This window comes from Sitophilus oryzae, unplaced genomic scaffold (assembly GCF_002938485.1).
Source record: "Sitophilus oryzae breed Bouriz unplaced genomic scaffold, Soryzae_2.0 scaffold_806_pilon_pilon, whole genome shotgun sequence".
Taxonomy (NCBI): Eukaryota; Metazoa; Arthropoda; class Insecta; order Coleoptera; family Curculionidae; genus Sitophilus; species Sitophilus oryzae.
This window is the reverse complement of record NW_022147424.1, coordinates 1,073,845-1,092,999: the sequence shown is the minus strand read 5'-3', so window position 1 is coordinate 1,092,999 and position 19,155 is coordinate 1,073,845.

The following is a 19,155-nucleotide window of genomic DNA, read 5'->3' as shown; positions in this document are numbered from 1 at the left end:
CTGATGAAGTAAACAAAAGTCCCCAGGCTGATCTTTTAAAGAACGGCAGTGCATGAAATATTTGTTTATTCATGTTATTAACATGTTATTTTATAATTAATTTATTTTTTAAAGTTATACCAAAAAATTAGACAAAAAAATGGAAAGAATTTCGGAGAAATACTTCTAGAGTAAACAGTTATTTTGAAATATAATTTGTTTATAACCTTGGCAACGCCGGAAGGACAGAAAATCGATATTTTAGTTGTACAGGCAACCAATTAAACAGATAGATATTTTTTAAATTTATTATTATGGAACTTTATTAAGCAAACAGAGTAATTGACTATATTGAGAGATGACGCCAAAGCTTTAAAATTTGTCTAAACTCGTAGAACGTAGTACCTTTAAAATTAACAATCTTACAATAAAGAATGCATTTGCGAAATACAGCAGTATAATCAAAATACATTTACAAATACAATATTCCTAATTACTATAATTAAATAAGATTGTGAAATGTAAAACCTGCATATTTCTGTCTTTTTTCAATCTCTATATACTGTTTGAAAAATTATTTTTTTCAACAAGGTTTATTTTATGACGAAATGGCGAATGCGCTTTTGTTTAATTTTGAAAATTATTGAAGAATTCTTTTAAAATAAATTCATTTCAGTGTTTTGCATGCAATATACGTATATACAAGGATGCAACTTTAATTTAATGGGTACCTACCCACTTTACATAATCCTACGATATGAGTAAATATATTTTGATAACTTTAGAGATATTAATAAATAAATAAAAAATATATATAATCCTTCCTTAAAAAAAATATTACCAATACAAGAACTGTCTTGAAATCAAAACTACATTAGTTATTTACTTTAGATGGTCTATACTAACTTTGCTATAAATATTGTAACCTAAAATTCTACAGGGTGTTCAAAATTTTACGCTAAACTTTCTAAAATATAAAGTAATTTTTCTTTGTTTTTTTTAATGGGACACTCTGTATATTATTTTTTTATTAAACGGAGAACATTTTTGCATTTAAGGTATTTTGAAATTTTCAATGGCTATCATATGATAAAAATTTACTGCGGAAAATGCCATATGAAATATAAAACTGGGAATATCTGAGAAACCGTTAAAAAATTTCAAATACTCTTAATACAAATAATGTTCATTTTTCAATTCTCCATCTATTGAGAAAATGATATGCAGGGTGTTCCATATAAAAAAAAAACGAAGAAAAATAACTTTATATTTAAGAAAGTTTGGCGTAGAGTTTTGAACATCCTGTATGATTTAAGATTACGATATTTAAAGTAAAATAAGTAAAGACCATCTAAAGTAAATACCTAATATAGTTTTTTTTATTTCAGGACAGTTCTTGTATTTTTAATAGTTCTTTTAAGAAAGGCTGAAAAATATATATTGTATTTATTTCTAAATATCTCTGAAACTATCGAAAAATATATTTACTTACGTCTTAGGATTATGTGAAGTGATCTGAAAGAAAGCCAAAATGCAATAATATACAGGGTGTTCCAGTTAAAAAAATCATCCGGACTTTTTTAAGCCACCCTGTAGAAGTTAAAATATTTTTCTGAAATACATCTTCGTACATACCTTAGGGTTGCACTTATACAAATTTCGCAAGTGTTTTATTCTAGGAGCTACAGATGCCCAACGCACTATTACCCTGTATATTTACTATTTAGGTACTCAAATCATACAAAAAATATTATTTACCCATTATCTAATATAAAAGTCTTTTATTCGATAACGTCATAACAATTATTATTGTATCTGATGATCGGGATAAGACAAAGTTGTTTATAATGTTTCTATATCTGACCTTTTATTAAAGGTTGTTTTTGACCTCCAATATTCAATTTGCTTCTCTTTGATGTTTTCTATAATTTACGTAAACAAATTACCGATTTACGTTAATTGTTTTTTACGTTCATTTATGGCTTTTTAGAGACCTCAAACGCTACGTATATTATTTTTGAAAAAAAAAACACAATAACTCCAGCAATATAGTTTTATTTGTTTTATTATTAACTAATAACCATAACTAGTACTTTTGCATATTTTTAGTAATAGTTACCGCAAAAAAGAAACAAATATTTGTTTTTTAAAAGATAAAATCTGCAAAATAAATTGTTGACATATTTACCATTTTCCAAATATAAAACCAAATTTGAAAATTGAATAAAATCTACTTAAGTTACAATTTACTTTGTATAGCATGCTATAATATTAAAAAAATCAGACTATATGATACAGGGTGTCCCAGAAATAAGTTCTTTTAAGGGGTGGTAGATCTCGATAAAAGAAACATATTTTCTCTTTATCGTTTTTCAAATAAGTCCAAAATAAGGGAGTTATTTTACTTTGAAAATTTCCAAAAAAAAAATATTTTTTGCAAAAATTTTGGGAACCACTTGTTTCTTGTAAAATTAATCTAATGGGCAACGGCCCAGCTACGTCGAAACACCGGTTCCCATTAGAACACCGAAGTTAAGCGACAGAGGGCGATGCTAGTGGATGGACGGGTGACCGGTTCGAAACTTTGCATCGTGCTGTTGTCCAAGGGAAAAGTGTAAAATCTATTGATACACACTGCTCATTCACGCCGGTTCAAGGCCGGATGAGATCGGATATCTCGTGAGTAAGAGTTAATTTAGACACTTCCTAAGTCAGTAGGCCATTGACCATGATATGGCCGAGGACCGCGGTTCGGATTCCGCGTAAACAAAGTAGGTCCCGTCCAGTTTAGCCATTGCAGCAGAAAGGAGACGTTAACTTGAACCTCACACAAAATTAATCTAATACCTGTGTTGCCATATTATCAAAAAATTATGTTTTTTAACTAAAACTTTTTTAACTAAATTCCAAAAATTTAGAATTTTCAAATTTTTTTTTTCACTAAAAAAACCTCATACGTGTTTCTGTTGTTGAACTATATTACCAGTTAAAATACTTGCACTTATTTCTAGGACACCCTGTATAGGTAAATTAAAAATAAAATTATTATAATAATAAGAGTATTAGACACAACTTATATTGACACAGCACTGAAAATAGTACAAGAATATACAGGGTTGTTCACCACATACGACACGGAGTATTGTAGCTAAACGATTAGATTAGTTTTGAGTTCGTTGAAGGACTATTAGAGCTACAATTTAAAAATAATTTTAGAAGATACAGAGTGTCCCAAATAAGTAAAAAATATTATAGTTGTATTTTTTAAATGGAATATCCTGTATATTATTCTATTTTTAGATTCTACGATTGAAATAAAGGCATAAAATTTGACTAAGGGTTATTTCACTTAAACCTTACCGTTTTTGAAATATTTTCAATTTTGTGAAATTGCAGTAAAAATTTTAAGGCTTTATTTCTCCAAGGGTATTAAGGTTTTAATACCAAATATTTAAGAATATTAATTTATTGAAATAATAAAATAATAAAAATTATACTACCTCATACAGAGTGTCCAAAAATTTATATTAAATAATTACTAGCTTTAAACGGCAATAACTTGTTTAATTTAAATGGAACACCCTGTATATTTTACGTGAATCAGATGCGCAATTTAATTGTATATCAAATTGTATTTATTCTTTACCTATCTTTTAAAGTTTTTGTAGAAAATGCATTTTCTTATAATTTAGACCTCATATACACCTATGGAATATTTGATTTGACTCTGAAATCAATACAATAATAAGTTATTTAAATGAACGTCTCTGTTGTTATAAACCCAAGTAGCATTTGGACGTTATCTAACGTCGGGTATACGTCGCGTTCAATAAACCCGACGTCGGGTACCAACGTCGGTTCGACCGCCTAACGACCCTTATTTGCACCTAAATGGGGAATACAGATTCGTGTCGCCTCGACGTCGGTATCTGACCTAATAGGGAATATAATCCTACCAATTTCCAACGTCATATTACGTTGGATTTTAGTTACTTAAAATTCGTCGCTAAGCACTTACGTTACGTTTGGTTTCATATTCGCTACCAAGAATACATAAAAACCTAACCAAACTACCTAATTACAAATGGATTCATAATCACTCTTCGAATATAACTATAAGTGCCTATCTAATTTCATATTATAATAATTCTGAATCATTAATCCAGACATCAGTTTTGTCAACGGAAGTCACTTTTTTGATACATCTGATTAAAATACTCCGGAAAACAACGAACGCCTTCAAAATTAGGTAGATTTATGAAATAAAAATATCTATAAAAAAGTATCTCGCAAAATATTTTTTTAATTTTCTAGCTGGTTTAATCATAAAACTGTACTGTGGTTCCCCCCAAACTCAACCTTATCAATATTATTCTACTAGAAATCGAAATGTGAATATAAATTTTAGAAACAAAAACCGATTATAAAATGGCTGACAATCTGATACTTGTTAAGAATGGTGGATTTCTGTGTCCGACTTAATATGAACCACCAATATACCAATTCTAACCGAGTCTCCAACATTAGTCGTCTCACACGACCGAAGTCATCAAACCGGACGACCGGCAGTCGTATTATGACGTATATAATTCCAACGTACGCCACATAACCTGATTTTGCGTATCAGTTATTTGTGGATTTGTGCAACTATATTTTAGTTTTTGTTTTCTCCTTAAAAAAATGGGCAGCCACTAAGCCTAACCTCACATGTGGGCGGAGGATGGAGTCTGCTGGTTTCCTAAGCTAAAAAATGAAATTAAGATGCACCAGTGTAATGCAGCATCTCTTCCGGATAAAAAGCATTTATGTGTGGAGGCAAGACATCACTACTACTATTATTATTTTGCAAAAGCCTCGACCTCTTTCTGTAAAATGTAGATGTATGTCTAAATGCCTTTTTAGTGTTTTTAGGCATAATAAAAAAATTAAGTATGTTTACAAAAACTTTTTATTAGGTTATATTGATGATGTTCATTAGGTCGCAAATGCTACTTAATGGGTTGTATTTACGGACGTAAATAGAGATACGTTATAAATATGAACATAAAATACAACAAAATATTATTGGACGTTACTTTAGAGATTATCAGTGAGACGTATCCTATTCGGACAACGGGTAGACGTCGGGCTAGTTCAAGTATATGTACGTCGTGCAAGCCAACGTGGGAACGACGTTGGGAAATTAATAAAAATGGTACGTTGTTATTTTGTACGTCGACAGATCGTTGGATTTACCGACTCGGATCCAACGACGTCGGTTTTAATAGGAAAGCGACGTCACCGGTCGTATCACCAGCACCCTACCTAAATTTGCACAAAGTCTGACGTCGCTTCAGGTCAGATTTAGTTCGAAGTCAGATAGATGCTACTTGGGAATAAGCATTCGGTCGAAAAGTGAAATAAAATTTATAAGGTATTACTTTTTACCACACTGTCTAATACACATACAAAATTCAGTTTTTTAGTATTTGGAGCAATTATTATTAATCAGCGTAAACAGTCAAATAATGTAGTTTGAATACTCGGATCATATTAATTATTGGTCCTCTTTAACAAAAAATATTTAAACAGTTTTTTTTTTACGTATAAACAGTATATTTACGTATAAAGGATAAAAATATACAACTAATTCTAAAAAATACTACTATATTTTATATTCAATAACTGAATGAGATGATTACTAAAGAATACAAAAATGCGGAGAGTTTTCTTGTACCTACTTAAGAAAATAGGTAACTTAATCCTGTATGTTTGTTAAAAACCTTATCTAATTTCGAAAAACACAAACATAATACCGAAAATGCATTACAATAATTTTCGAAATTTTTATATGTAGAATTTATTTTTAATGTTATTTGCTTGAAATATCAATCAAATTGAAGTGATAAAAATGCTACTACATAGATAATTTTGTAAAATCCGGTTATATTAGGTCACATTAGTCAAAATATTTTATTTTTCATTATGCATATTAATCGTAAATAATAAATTTTATCATATTTTAATGTCTTTCTGTGCAATAATATTATAGTTGTGTAGGTAAAGTGTTATTTAAATTGGGATTGCTTAGCAACATGGTTTTATAATGAGACATAATGAGATATAGTCTGTCCATAGACGAACAAATAAAAAGAGACTGACAAATCCCATGGTAAAAAGTGGGACCGCGTTCCCGTAGCGCAACTCAGAATAACAATTTTGAAACCAATTAGCAGGATCATAGCAGGACGTACGTCTTTATTGCTATCTTTCTTTATTATGTGTGCTTTATATCAAAAAGAAAGGGATAGGTATAAAACGTATCGTAAGACATTATCGCACATTCTGGCTGGCGGAAAATTTAAATTAGCCATTATTAGTAGTATTTATGGAGGGCTTAAAAAAGGAGATTTATCGGCAATGGGCAAATTTGAAATTTCTGTCCCCACTTTTAAGCAGCTTCCTCGGTTTGACAGCAGAGGCACTGCGATCGACTGGGATACTACATTTTCATTGTTAGTATACGATTTAATTGTGTTTTTAATAAAATTTATAGTTAATTTATACAAAAAATAAATAAACTTTTTATAATATAATAACAAAAAATAACAGTGTTTATTCCACCCACCTACCAATTTTAACTGCAGAAGAACTGACTGTTGCAGGAAACGATCGGCCAATTTTTTTAAAGGGCATTAAAAATCTCATTTTCGAAAAAACTGCCTAATTGCAATAATAAAGTGAATATCCAAGCAAAGAAGACTGTACGAGAATCATGATCCTGAGCCATTTTCAAGTCCAGTTTTAATCCTAAAACAATAGTAAAATAGGTATATTAATACAGTTTCTGGTTACTATAAACCAGCTATAAACTACCTACCCAAAAAATGAAAAAAATCAATTGTATTAATTTGTTATGTTAAGAGAGGTTCGAAATATTTTTGACACTACTATACTTCTACTTTTTTCTTACTAAGATGATAAATATAACTACTTACTTTTATTTTACCGGGTGTCTTTAACATATCTATCAGAGAAAGGGGGCACCAATACATATAGAAAATAGATGATACTGGCTCCTGCAGCAAATAAAATAACAAATAGTACCGTATGATCGAGAAAAAACGGCGTCAAAGGCGGCTGGGGAATGACTATCGATGCTATTTTTGACGAGTTAGAACTCTAGACGTCAGTTACTGAGAACTGACATAAAATTTGTCAAAAATTAATACCTTATATAGGAAAACCAGAAAAGAATAGAAAGTTTCCAGATACACATATCTATTTCCAAAAAATGTTTTTCAAATGTTTCGATCTGCACCAGTTCTACTCAATAAAAAAATCGATATTAAATCATCCTTATGCAGTAAACGCCTTTAAAATAAAGAAGAGCAAGACCAGTAAGGCTCTAACCTAACTAAATCTCGTCGTCCGACAAGCCTCCGACCGAGACCTGTGACCGAGACATTTCGACAACATTTTTGATTATTGTATTGTTAAAATGTACGGATTAGCCTTTTATTATTGTTTCATACACACTAGACCGTTCAGATTTACTAATATTGCGTTGATTATAGCAGTAAATAAAAATGTGTGTTTAATACCAGTAAATAATCCGTTAGTTGATGGAAGAAGTATCGTGTTTATCGACAAAATTAATTGTAGGCTTTTAAATTTTGCCTAATATGGTCATATTTTGCAATATTCAACTCATAATTGTTGATACTTCTGGTGGATGATGTTCAATTTATACATATATAAAATATAAACAAACCAAATTGAAGTACTAGAAGCAATAAGGTGAGATAGTTATTTTTACGAATCCCTTTATTATTACTTCTTTACTTATAGAGTATCTGTTTCTGTGTATGCCTAAGTTTCTGTTTTCCAAGAAGCATATTAATTAAATGAACAAAACTGTGTCCAAGAAATAATCTATTGCATAGAGAATTTAATGAAAACAAAATTGGTGATGCTGTGTTCAAGTAAAGTTCCATGCAGGAATCAATGGTTATTGCTAAAATATTTTATTGGTGTATTGTCAATTTTATTTACTTATATATTACGTTATTTAATCTCAATAATTTTAGGCTCCTAAGTCATTTATTTACATACTTAACTTTTAACGTAACTACTGGTAGATTGTAGGAAATAATATACACATTGGAACAATTTAAGTAAATAAATGAATTAATATAATACATACATCAAGAAGTAATGTATAATTTTACAAAAAGCTGTATTAATCACTTTCGAAAATCATAATTGTTTTTTTTAGTAAGTCGCAGACAAATATTTTAGGTTTGTTATTAAATTAAATGATAATGTAATAAGTACAGATTTAGACTCTTGAACCAGGCATAGTATATTAATTAGTAGGGTTCACAGTAAAACATATTTTGTAATACCATTCGAAAGAAAATAAATACCTATATTATACTGTTTATAAAGTGAGTTTCATTGTAACATAACTTAAGAAAACAATTAATATGCATATGTCAATCATAAGAAAAGAATCTATTAATTTAATGAACTATACCCATAGTACTCGGCAAACAGTAAACCAAACCAAAGAAACTAAGACTTACAGTGTTAGATCATGTAGTATATAAATATTTTAATTTTATCATTTAATAAATAAATACAATATAAAATTTAAAATGCCAATTTTTTATTTTAAAACAAGTGATTTATATATGTATAAACAATTTACAATTATTTATCATTTAATTTATTGGCCACAGCTTCCGGGATTATAAGGCTAATATTTTGCTGCCTATAGTGCCTATATCTCAAAAAAAGAATAATTAAGAGTAATTAATGATTAAAAGTATCCCTGTATTTTTTTAAATGTTGAATCTTATGGACTGAAAAAACTGCTGATGATATTTCTACTTTCACTGACCGAAGATGCAGAAACCTAGAAGAAATTCAAAAACAAATTGTACAAACATTTTAAGGTTTTCCTTAAATCCTCTATACAATAGACTATTTCTTGGACATAGTTTTGTTCATTTAATTTGTTTCTTAGAGGTTATACACACCTGTAGATATTCTATAAGTAAAAAAGTAATAATACTGATGTGAAACAATCACATAATATGTCTTAAAAATAAAATTACAAACGGAAACAAAAGGAATTAAATAATCTGAAAATCTACAAAGTTTATTGATAAAAAAGTTAGGCTATGCAAATTGATATATTAAGTATAACCTCTTTGGTATAACATTGTTAAACATTAACAAATCATAACATATCAGATCATAGAACTAAAAAAAGTACTATTACATAAAACCAGGTGATACAATACTTCAAAATTAATTTTAACATAATATCAAAACCGAAAAATCAAACTGCAAACACAACCACACTTATCACAACAGAAATTAACACACACTTCCGCGGCAAATGTCCAAGAAAGACTGATCATTCTGATTGGTCCTGGTCCGGTCGTAGCTCACGTCGTATTGTCGGTAAGCAAAATCCCTGTCCAAAAATTTTGACGATCAGCGCCATCATCCGTCATAATTGGGAAACTTTTGCTGGAACCATTTTTAATATTTCACTTACATGGCCCTGCTTTTTGATTTTTCTCTTCTTTACTTTTAAAGAGGCATTTAGTATTAATTACGATTTACTGGATTTACCTAATATAGATTTTTTATTAATTAAATCTGGTATAGTTCAAATTATCAGAAAAAAATATTTTTTGGATATAGATTTCTGTATCCGGAAACTTACTATTGTCTTCTAGATTTTCTACATTTAGTATTCAATTTAATTAAAATTTAATTTTTTTGAAGATCTTTAAAGTGAAAAGAAGAAGAATTTTAATTAACTAAAAAAATCAAAATAAAGTTAATTAACTTTGAGCAGAGTTCGACCTCGTCAAAAATAGCATCGATAGTCATTCCCCAGCCGCCTTTGACGCCGTTTTTTCTCGATCATACGGTATAACCTAAAATTATAAGTAACAAAATATAAATACCTATATGGAACAAAGGAATTTGTTTCCTATCCATATTCATAAGTCAATAAAATGGAGAGTTTAGAAAAAAAGGTAAATCACCAAAAGAAAAATTAACAAACATGACAAATTGTCATGATGTTGTCATCTTGGTTGTCATGATGACGAAAACGAAAGGCGATTGTTCTAATTTCTATTTAGAAATTACGTTTTATATGGTTGCTTCTTTCTCTCTTGTTATATTAGAATGAGATAGTGGGCCCAATAGACGCAATGCGCAGATCAACATAAATAGAACGAAATTTTGCGTTCTGAGTTGCGCTACGGGAACGTTGTCCCTCTCTTTGCCATTTAATTTGCCCTTAGAATTTGCCAGTCTCTTTTTATTTGTTTGTCTATGAGTCTGTCCAAAGTGAGGATTCCTGACAATGACAGTAATGGCATGGCTCTCATTTTAATTCTTAAGTATGCTTGCCTATCGAAGACTAACAATTTTTACATACCTATACATTATCAATCTGAAATCAACAATATACAAACTAAAAACTTCCAAACAAACCAAAATACGCAACATCAATCACGTTTATTTGTTATTTTCCATTTAAAGTAGAAGAAAAAGATTAGTATGTCTGGTTTGTTTTTTTCGATTAGTAAATAAGGCATTAACAATTAATTTTCATACAAAAATGTCAGTTCCTCCATTATTCAAGATAAATCTTAAGCAAGATTAAGTTATCAGTGAGAAATATTGATCACTAAACATCAGCCAGACGCGTGCTGAGAAGTTATTCCCAAGAAACAGATTAAAAAACGGTAATAAAAGCACAAGTATATATAGTTTAATGAAACTATATTTTTCAAAAAAATTGGACATAATGTAAATACACATTTTAGTTAAAAACATCTCCTTAATATCAAAAAACGGTCAAGTGTGAGTTAGACTCGCAAAAAGTTGAATTTTCTGAAAAACTGTGCTCGCTATAGTTGAACTCATCTAATTTTTTTAGCCGACCATACTAACAGACTATTAAGATCGGTAATTTTTTTTGTACAAAATATTTCCATGGTGTCTGTCTGTCTGTCTGTCTTCTGTTCCGTCTATTTTCCTCGTCCTTATCTCCTCGTATAGAGGGCATCGTTCGGAGTCACCTCTCTTGAATCTGTGCAAGTATGCTCGAAAGCATCCATGCTCGAGCAGAACCATGCTCTGTCTGTCTGTCCTTCTGTAACACGATAACTCAAAAACCGCTGAAGCGATTTTAACCAAATTTGGCACAAAACTACTGTGACACTCGAGAATCTGGCCATTAGTTTTGGGTGGGGGTGGGGGTTGGTAAGGGGGTATAGGAGGGGGTTAAAATTAAAAGAAATCGTAACTCCAAAATTACAGTAGCTAGCGAAACGCGGTTTTCAATTCTGACGAGTCTGTAACACGATAACTCAAAAACCGCTAAATCGATTTTAACCATTCATAATCAAAATTTGTAATAACATCAAAATCAGTCAAAGTCGCAGTTTTTGAGATAAAAAAAATATCAAGTATGGGCCGCTATATGTGCCTCCCGGCACCAATTTTTTTAACTGGAATAATAAATTATAATGCAAGTTAGACCTTTTGAAGATATCAAAATATTTACCTTTTTATTTTTTTGTTTAGAATTTCCAAAAATTATACTTTCTAACACTTTTAGAATAATTATATACTAATTTTTTCGTTTACTCGCCATTTGAACCCGTGTATTTGTATATTTTGTATGCATTCGTTATTTACGATCTTTATTTACGATAATGCACCAAACCTATAATCCCATAATTTTAATTGTAAAAGTTTTCTATGGGTACGTCAAGGGTACGTCCATAGTGCACTATGAACGTACTGCCAACGACTGCCAAGAAAATGTACAGGTAATTCCAGCAGTGAGACACGACCCCTCGTTGCCATCATTTTTATTCATTAATATAATATATTTATCTGAATTAATTGTTTATTTAAAATATTTCATATATTAACTAAAAATTTTAGTAGTAATTTCACAAGTAATATTTGCTTTGAGCCCAAATTTGTTATCGATGTTTATAAATTAAATTAACTCTTTTTAAATTACATAGACTAATCACAATATATTTTACGTTCAAATTATATACATACAAATTATTCAATAACATTCGTTTATTTCTTTTTATCATTAGTGTTGAAACGAATGATACTTAATTTAATGACTTTTTTTCGATAGAGGGTGTTGTAAAATGCAGCTCAATAAAGATAAGTGTATCGGGTTAAATATAAAACATTAATGTTTAAAATGTTCTTCAATCAATTTTGATTTGATTATCAGGAAAAATTATGTAACAGGGCGTTAAAAAGAACTAAACTTGTTTATTTATATGTTAATTGTCTATTTTTAGTTCATAATCAAAATCACGCCTTCAAAATTTGTTGAATTCTGAATAGTAATAAATTTATTAAGATGGACAAACATGTTTTATGAAATCGGCGTAGTTTTTCTCTCTTTTTTTTCATTCTCTAAGATGTAATTCATAATCTTTATTAAAGACAGTCTACTAAAAGAATTTCGGACTTCCATTTTCTTTATTTATTTTGATTAACACAACGTTTCCAGCCTTGTTTTTGTTTGGATGCTTCTGAGTCGATTCGGATTTGAAGACAGTTTTAATGCTGTATTTTTTGGCTATTCGCCTGATCTTTTCTGACGCTCCTTTTACATATAGAATAGTCAAGAAAGAAAGAGAGAGAGAGAGAGAGAGAGCATTCTTCTCAGGTCGATAAACCAAAAAATAATAATAATTTAATATAATTTTGTCTAGGGGCTTCTCAAGAGTAACAGCAAATCCGTTTTAATATTATTTAGTTCAACATTTAGTTATGCTTGGTCGCTGCATATGCATGCTTGGTTGCTCCAGAATGGTTTGACTAAAAACTTAAATATTGTCCCGTGTGTGTGGGTGTTTTGTATACAGAAATCTCGAAAGATCCTCCATTTATACTAACAAGGACATCGAGAAACGACAGACAGAGGTTTTTCTCTTTCTCAATCGTAAATTTGATGGAATTATTGAATAAAAGAACAACACTTTAAGGAATAAAAGCGTTATAAGGAAATCCAGTGTTTTTCTTGGAAAATTCAAACTACATTTTGACATCAGAAGTGGGATCGACCTACTAAAAGTACTATAAAAGTTTTAAAATGTGCCAATATGCTATGTTGTGCGTGAATCCATAAGTGCTGGAACAGATATACAGGGTGCTACAAATTCGAGGTACGAGCATTGGTATCTTGGAAACCTTAATAGATACGAAGATAGTTAAATTGGGGCAAAGTTGCACCTTAGGATGTTCACCAAGATGCCATCAAAAAACTTTTAAAAATTTCAAGGATTTCTGAGTTTTTTTGGAAAAAACTGATTTTTTTGAAAATCAGTTTTATTTTTTCCCGTCGTTACTTTTTAGAAAATCAAAAAACTAATTGCACATTCTCATAGCCACTTTACTAAGGCTATCTGACGGTATTTTTAGATTTTCAAATTAGCTGATACTTTGTGAGAGACAGAGGCCGACTTATTTTTTTTAAATACGGATCTGCATTTTTTATTTCAGTTTTTGAAAGAACTCGGTCTCCTGAGTACAATGATATGCTATACTTTATACTTTTTTTTTGTTTCGGACATTTGAACACAATTTATTTAAACTAATTTCAAGTCCGGCTCTGGTTTTTTTTTAATATTTAATCTATTGATCGTTACAATATTGATAAACCTTCAAACTTAACAATGACGTGGGGTAAAACATTGAATACGGAAAATCAAATTCAATAAAAATTAAAAAAAATCCAAACCAAACCAAATTAATATTTTTCAACATTTACAATAAAGTATAAAGTATAAAATGCATTCGGAAGTATATCAAGAAGATATGTTCAAAGAGTTATAAATAAAACTGAACGAATAATAAATTTGTGCAATAGGAAGGGTGGTAACCCTTTCAAACATGTAGAACATTAGAAAGTAGTTTGTTAAAAGTTGATTTATTTATAATAACCACGATTAATATTATGCATATTATTAGGTCGCACACTGAGATTTCAAATTCACAATAAAAAAAGTTAAAAATAATATCTTTAAATTCCCATATAACACAACACAATTCTATAGATATCTTGAGGATATCCACCAAGGATAGAGTAAATATCTTATGGATATCCAAAAACCAGAGGAGGATGTTTATGGGATATTCAGATGGGACAAAAAAAGTCATCTTCAAGACATCCCTAGGCAAACCTTTTACGATTATTTAGGATATTTATAGGATAATACAAGGATGGATGTTGGGAGCATTATAGAATATTTTTAGGACATTATATGAGGACTGTTATTTGACAATACTTACTTCATCCTTAGTTTATAGTAACAACATTCGCAATTTAGTTTTATTTAACCACATTTTGACGTTATTCATTGGATATTTTTATTAACAGCTCTAAAATATACCTACAATCAGTGGCGGATACAGGGGGAGGGCCCATGGGGCCCGGGCCCCCCCTAAAGTCTTTGAAATGTGTAAAATATTAGGCTTTTGGGTTAAAAATGGCGCCCTAAAAAGCATATTCTACATTGCTTTTCATTTTGGGCCCCCTCTAAAATAAATTCCTGTATCCGCCCCTGCCTACAATGTAGGTATATTTATTATTATGTCGGCGAAAACGGCGTTCAGTTGGCTTAAAAATTACGGTCGATGACATTTCCCATATAATTTTACATACAAAATAACAGCAATCTTCATTTCCAAGCCACCTCTGACGCCGTTTTTTTTCGATGGTATGGTATTATATTATTCCGACAGTATGGTATTATTCCGATATTCTATGGATATCCTGCGGATATTGTGTGTTATATGGGTTGCTGACCTGGATATTATTTTTGAATCTTCCAATTGGCTCGATTTTCCTTATTCAATGTTAATTAGCGCTGATCAAGATTGTTGCGATGAATATAATCAGACTAAATAATTAAAAAAAAAACAGATTCGGACTTGAAATTATCTTAAATAATAATTAAATAGTTTTGTTGTTGTTTTTGGTTGGAACAACAAAAGAAAAGTATAAAGTGTGATATATCATTGTACTCAGCAGACAGAGTTCTTTCAAAATCTGAAATAAAAAATGCAGGTCCGTATTTAAAAAAAACTAAGTTGGCCTCTGTATCTCACAAATTATCCGCTAATTTGGAAATCTAAAAATATTATCAGATAGCCCTAATAAAGTGGCTATGAGAATGCGCAATTAATTTTTTGATTTTCTAAAAAGTAACGACAGGAAAAAATAAAATTGATTTTCAAAAAAATCCGTCTTTTCCAAAAAACTCAGCTATCCTTGAAATTTTTAAAACTTTTTTGATAGCATCTTGGTGCATATCCCAAGACGGCAACTTTGCCCCAATTTAACCATATTCATATCTATTATAGTTTCCGAGATACCAATGCTCATATCTCGAATTTGAAGCACCCTGTATAGATATAACCATAAAACAACAAGTCCAGCAAAAATGATGAAACAGGTAACTTTGAAAATTGGCTATTACTATTGGCTATTCTATTTGTGTACCTATATTTTATTCATATTAAGTTCATTTAAATGAACAAAAAAAAAGTTGCATAGTAACATCCTTGATTATGTATAAACAAAGGTAACGTTTTTGCAATACTTAATTCATTTCAAAAAAATATTAATGAAAACTATCTTGTATTAATTTTTCCATTTTTATCTGTTAAAAAGTGCTTAATAGTAAACAAAATTATATAAAACTTTCGAAATTAATGTTTACTTTACTTTTTAATCGATTCTCAATGACTTAATTAATACACGATAGGAACTGTGGCATCGAACGTACAGGGTGTCCCATTTTGGTGAGTTTTACGGGGTTTATCGTTTATGAGTAGCGCTACAAAGATGAGGTTTTCACATTACTTGCCACTTTTTTATGTAACTAATAGATTTGTCCTAGCACTTTAGTTTTTCTCGTAGAATGCAGTGACGCAACTAATTTTTCACTGGGTGTTGTCATTCTTGAAAGATAAACCAAAATTATGTTTTTTAAATGGGATATTTAATATATATTTTTTTAATTTTTTTTAACTTTTTTAAAATCTGCTTAAACTAAATGAAATAAAATAATAGATTCTTGAAAAAAAAAATTTAGTGGCAAGAGAATTTATTTTAGTGTAAAAGAAAATATTTTGCCTGAAGAAAAACTCTCTTAACTCAAGAAAACTGGTTCTCTTGAAAAATTCGAAAATTTCTCTTGAATCTATTTTTATTCAACCAAGTGCAAGTTACTTTGTTTTCAGATAATAAGAAAAATACGCTAGGAAGTACTTCATTCAAGAAGCATGGTCATTTTTCTAATAGCTAAATACTCTTTTGATGAAAAATAATAACGACCCGCAAAGACGATGACGAAGGACGGTATATACAATCAGTCGGCAGTCCGATCAATCGTATGTCGCATTTCATAGGTCGCACATCATAGTACGCACGGGTTTTGTTGCTTGGAATTTTCCACTTGGAATTTTGCATAATTTGCTTTTTAAGCGCATATCGTATAACAAATTAATGATCGTTATTAACATGCATTTGTAATTTTTTATGGACAAATTTTAGGATATATTGATTCTTTAAAGGAATTTCTGAAAAAAAAATGAAAATTAGAGCATTTATTTGCTATATTTCAAGGTAAGAGACATTTACCTAATGCACCTGTTTAGATAATGCATGCGTGACTATAGATAGAATAAGAATAATAAATAAACAAATAATTACAAAAATTTTAGAATTTCAAGTCGTATTAAAAAATTCAAAATGTGACCAAAGCTTATAATTTTAATAATTTATTTGCTTTATTTTGACTAATCGTGATGTAACATTTTTTTGTAATTTGTAGAGTGATGAACCACCCCAAAAAATACCAAGGAGGGAAGAAGCAGAAATAACTACTATCGAGGAAAATAATATCACTTTACTTACTACAGACCAGGAAAACCTAAATTTATCAGAAAATAATATACCTCGTAATATGCCTGTATATGATGTATAGACTTCTCTTAGATCAAAATAAATTTTAGTTGAGTCAATAGTATTCTCTATTGGTTTGAGAAAAGTGTCTCTTTAATCAAGAAATGTCCCTTTTCAATCAAGATTTTTTGCATGAATCAAAGAGACTATTGTTCTTGTAGCAAGAACTTCTTTGCATATTCATTTTGGGTCAAGAGTGAAATACTTTGGACAGATAGATTCTTCTATTCTCTAAAGTAATTTTTTAAAGCTTATGAAAAGATAGTTAATGCTTTGGGCAAAGAAACGTCGTTCTTGGCCCTATTGAAAAGCGCCAATCTTTTGGGTCAAAGTCATATTCATTTCGACTGAGAGATCCTTTTTTTCAGTGCACTTATAACGGAGATACCATATGATTTCAAACCAAAGTGGAACACCCTGTACAAAGAAATTAGTAGCCAGTGATTTACAAAATTTCGATAAGAGCACGTTTGATTAATTGGGCTCGGTGCCGTCAATCCTGCAAAAATTATCGTCCAAGACGAAATAAATACATGTATGTCTTGTGGAAAGCCTTGGTTTCTTATCCAGCCGAATTTTTTATCGTTGTTATTATTTTGATTTCAAAATAAGCACTGGAAAATTAGACTTTTGTTATACGTAATTAGGTTTTGGTTTGGTTTTTATTATCAACACAGAAGTCTAAATAAAATTTACTTGTATTTTATTAGGATAAACGGGATTTAAAACCATTTTGATATCTTATTGTTTCGTCCAGACATAAGTTTCATATTTAGTTCGTTGTTTTCCAAATAATTTCTGAACTATAGTCGATATTTGTATAAAAATTGGCGTCTGAATGTTTGTTGACATGAGAAATTTGATTTCGATGGCTCCTACTTGTTGGAGGCGCCACCTACACGTGTTTTAACTGTTTTGGAGTGTAATAACTTTTCGTCCGTACCTGTATAAAACTACTGAGTTACAAAATATATTTTTTCGTCATTTTTTACGTAAAAAATGTCTCTTAGTAAAAATCGCTAAGAGCAACCGTTCCCAAGATATTTAGAATTGAAATAGTCAATATATGTCATTATTGACAAAAAATAAACATGTTGAGTAGATAGTTATTTGACTGAAATGATAAATTTGGGAACTTTTTATTTTTTTAAATTAATCATAAATATTTTTTTGAAAAAATTGTGATAAAACAGTTTCTGTTGAACTTTTGGTACAAAATATTTCATATTTATTATTTCAGTCTAATAAATATTTAGTCGATATGTTTAATTTATGTCAATGATGACAGGTATTGATAATTTCGATTCCAAATATCTGTGTCAATAAATAAGTGAAAGAATTATTCATATTAACAAGATTTGATAATTAGAATAACATTATAAAATAACAATTTTATAAAGAAAAGGCTGTTTGCATCTCGAATAATTTTTATAAAAATTCAATTCCAGATTGCGTTCAAAACAGCATTATGCGCACTAGATACAAAAATAGCTGTTAAATTCTAAATTCTAGTAATATATTTTGGATAATCTATCTAATATCAAATGAAATAACAAACTATTAAATTTACGCAACACTGCAAAACATTAGATGAGCTCAATAGAACCTCAAAACTAATCCATCTTCCATTTTTTATAATAATTAAACACAATAACGTAAATTTAGTTTAATAACAAACGCCAAATAACAAACAAACAATTATTGGCAATGCTATTACATCAAAAACAATCGGAACACGTCTTTGAAAATACACTTTTTTAATTTTAGAGCTAGACTATAGTGACGTTTGAAGTTACTACTGAAGATATTTCGGCCAACTCTTATTAAGGGTCTGTATCTAACGAGATTATGCACGATTATTGAGCACGTTTGTTCAGGCATCTTTATTTCGAATCTATAGCTTCAATAATTTTTATAAAATCTGGAACATAAATACGCTCAGATGCAAAAAAATGGAACGGGAATTTTTTTCGTCAAATTTAAAGCGTTATATTTTTTGATCATTTTCTCTACATAAGAATTACTTACACAACACTCGCGACTTATTTTACGGCTAGAAGTTTCCAGATTTATTTTAATCTGAGCTGGCACATTAATATCCTTAAGCCTTTTAGAATATTGCCCTCTTGTTTTTTAAAGCTACC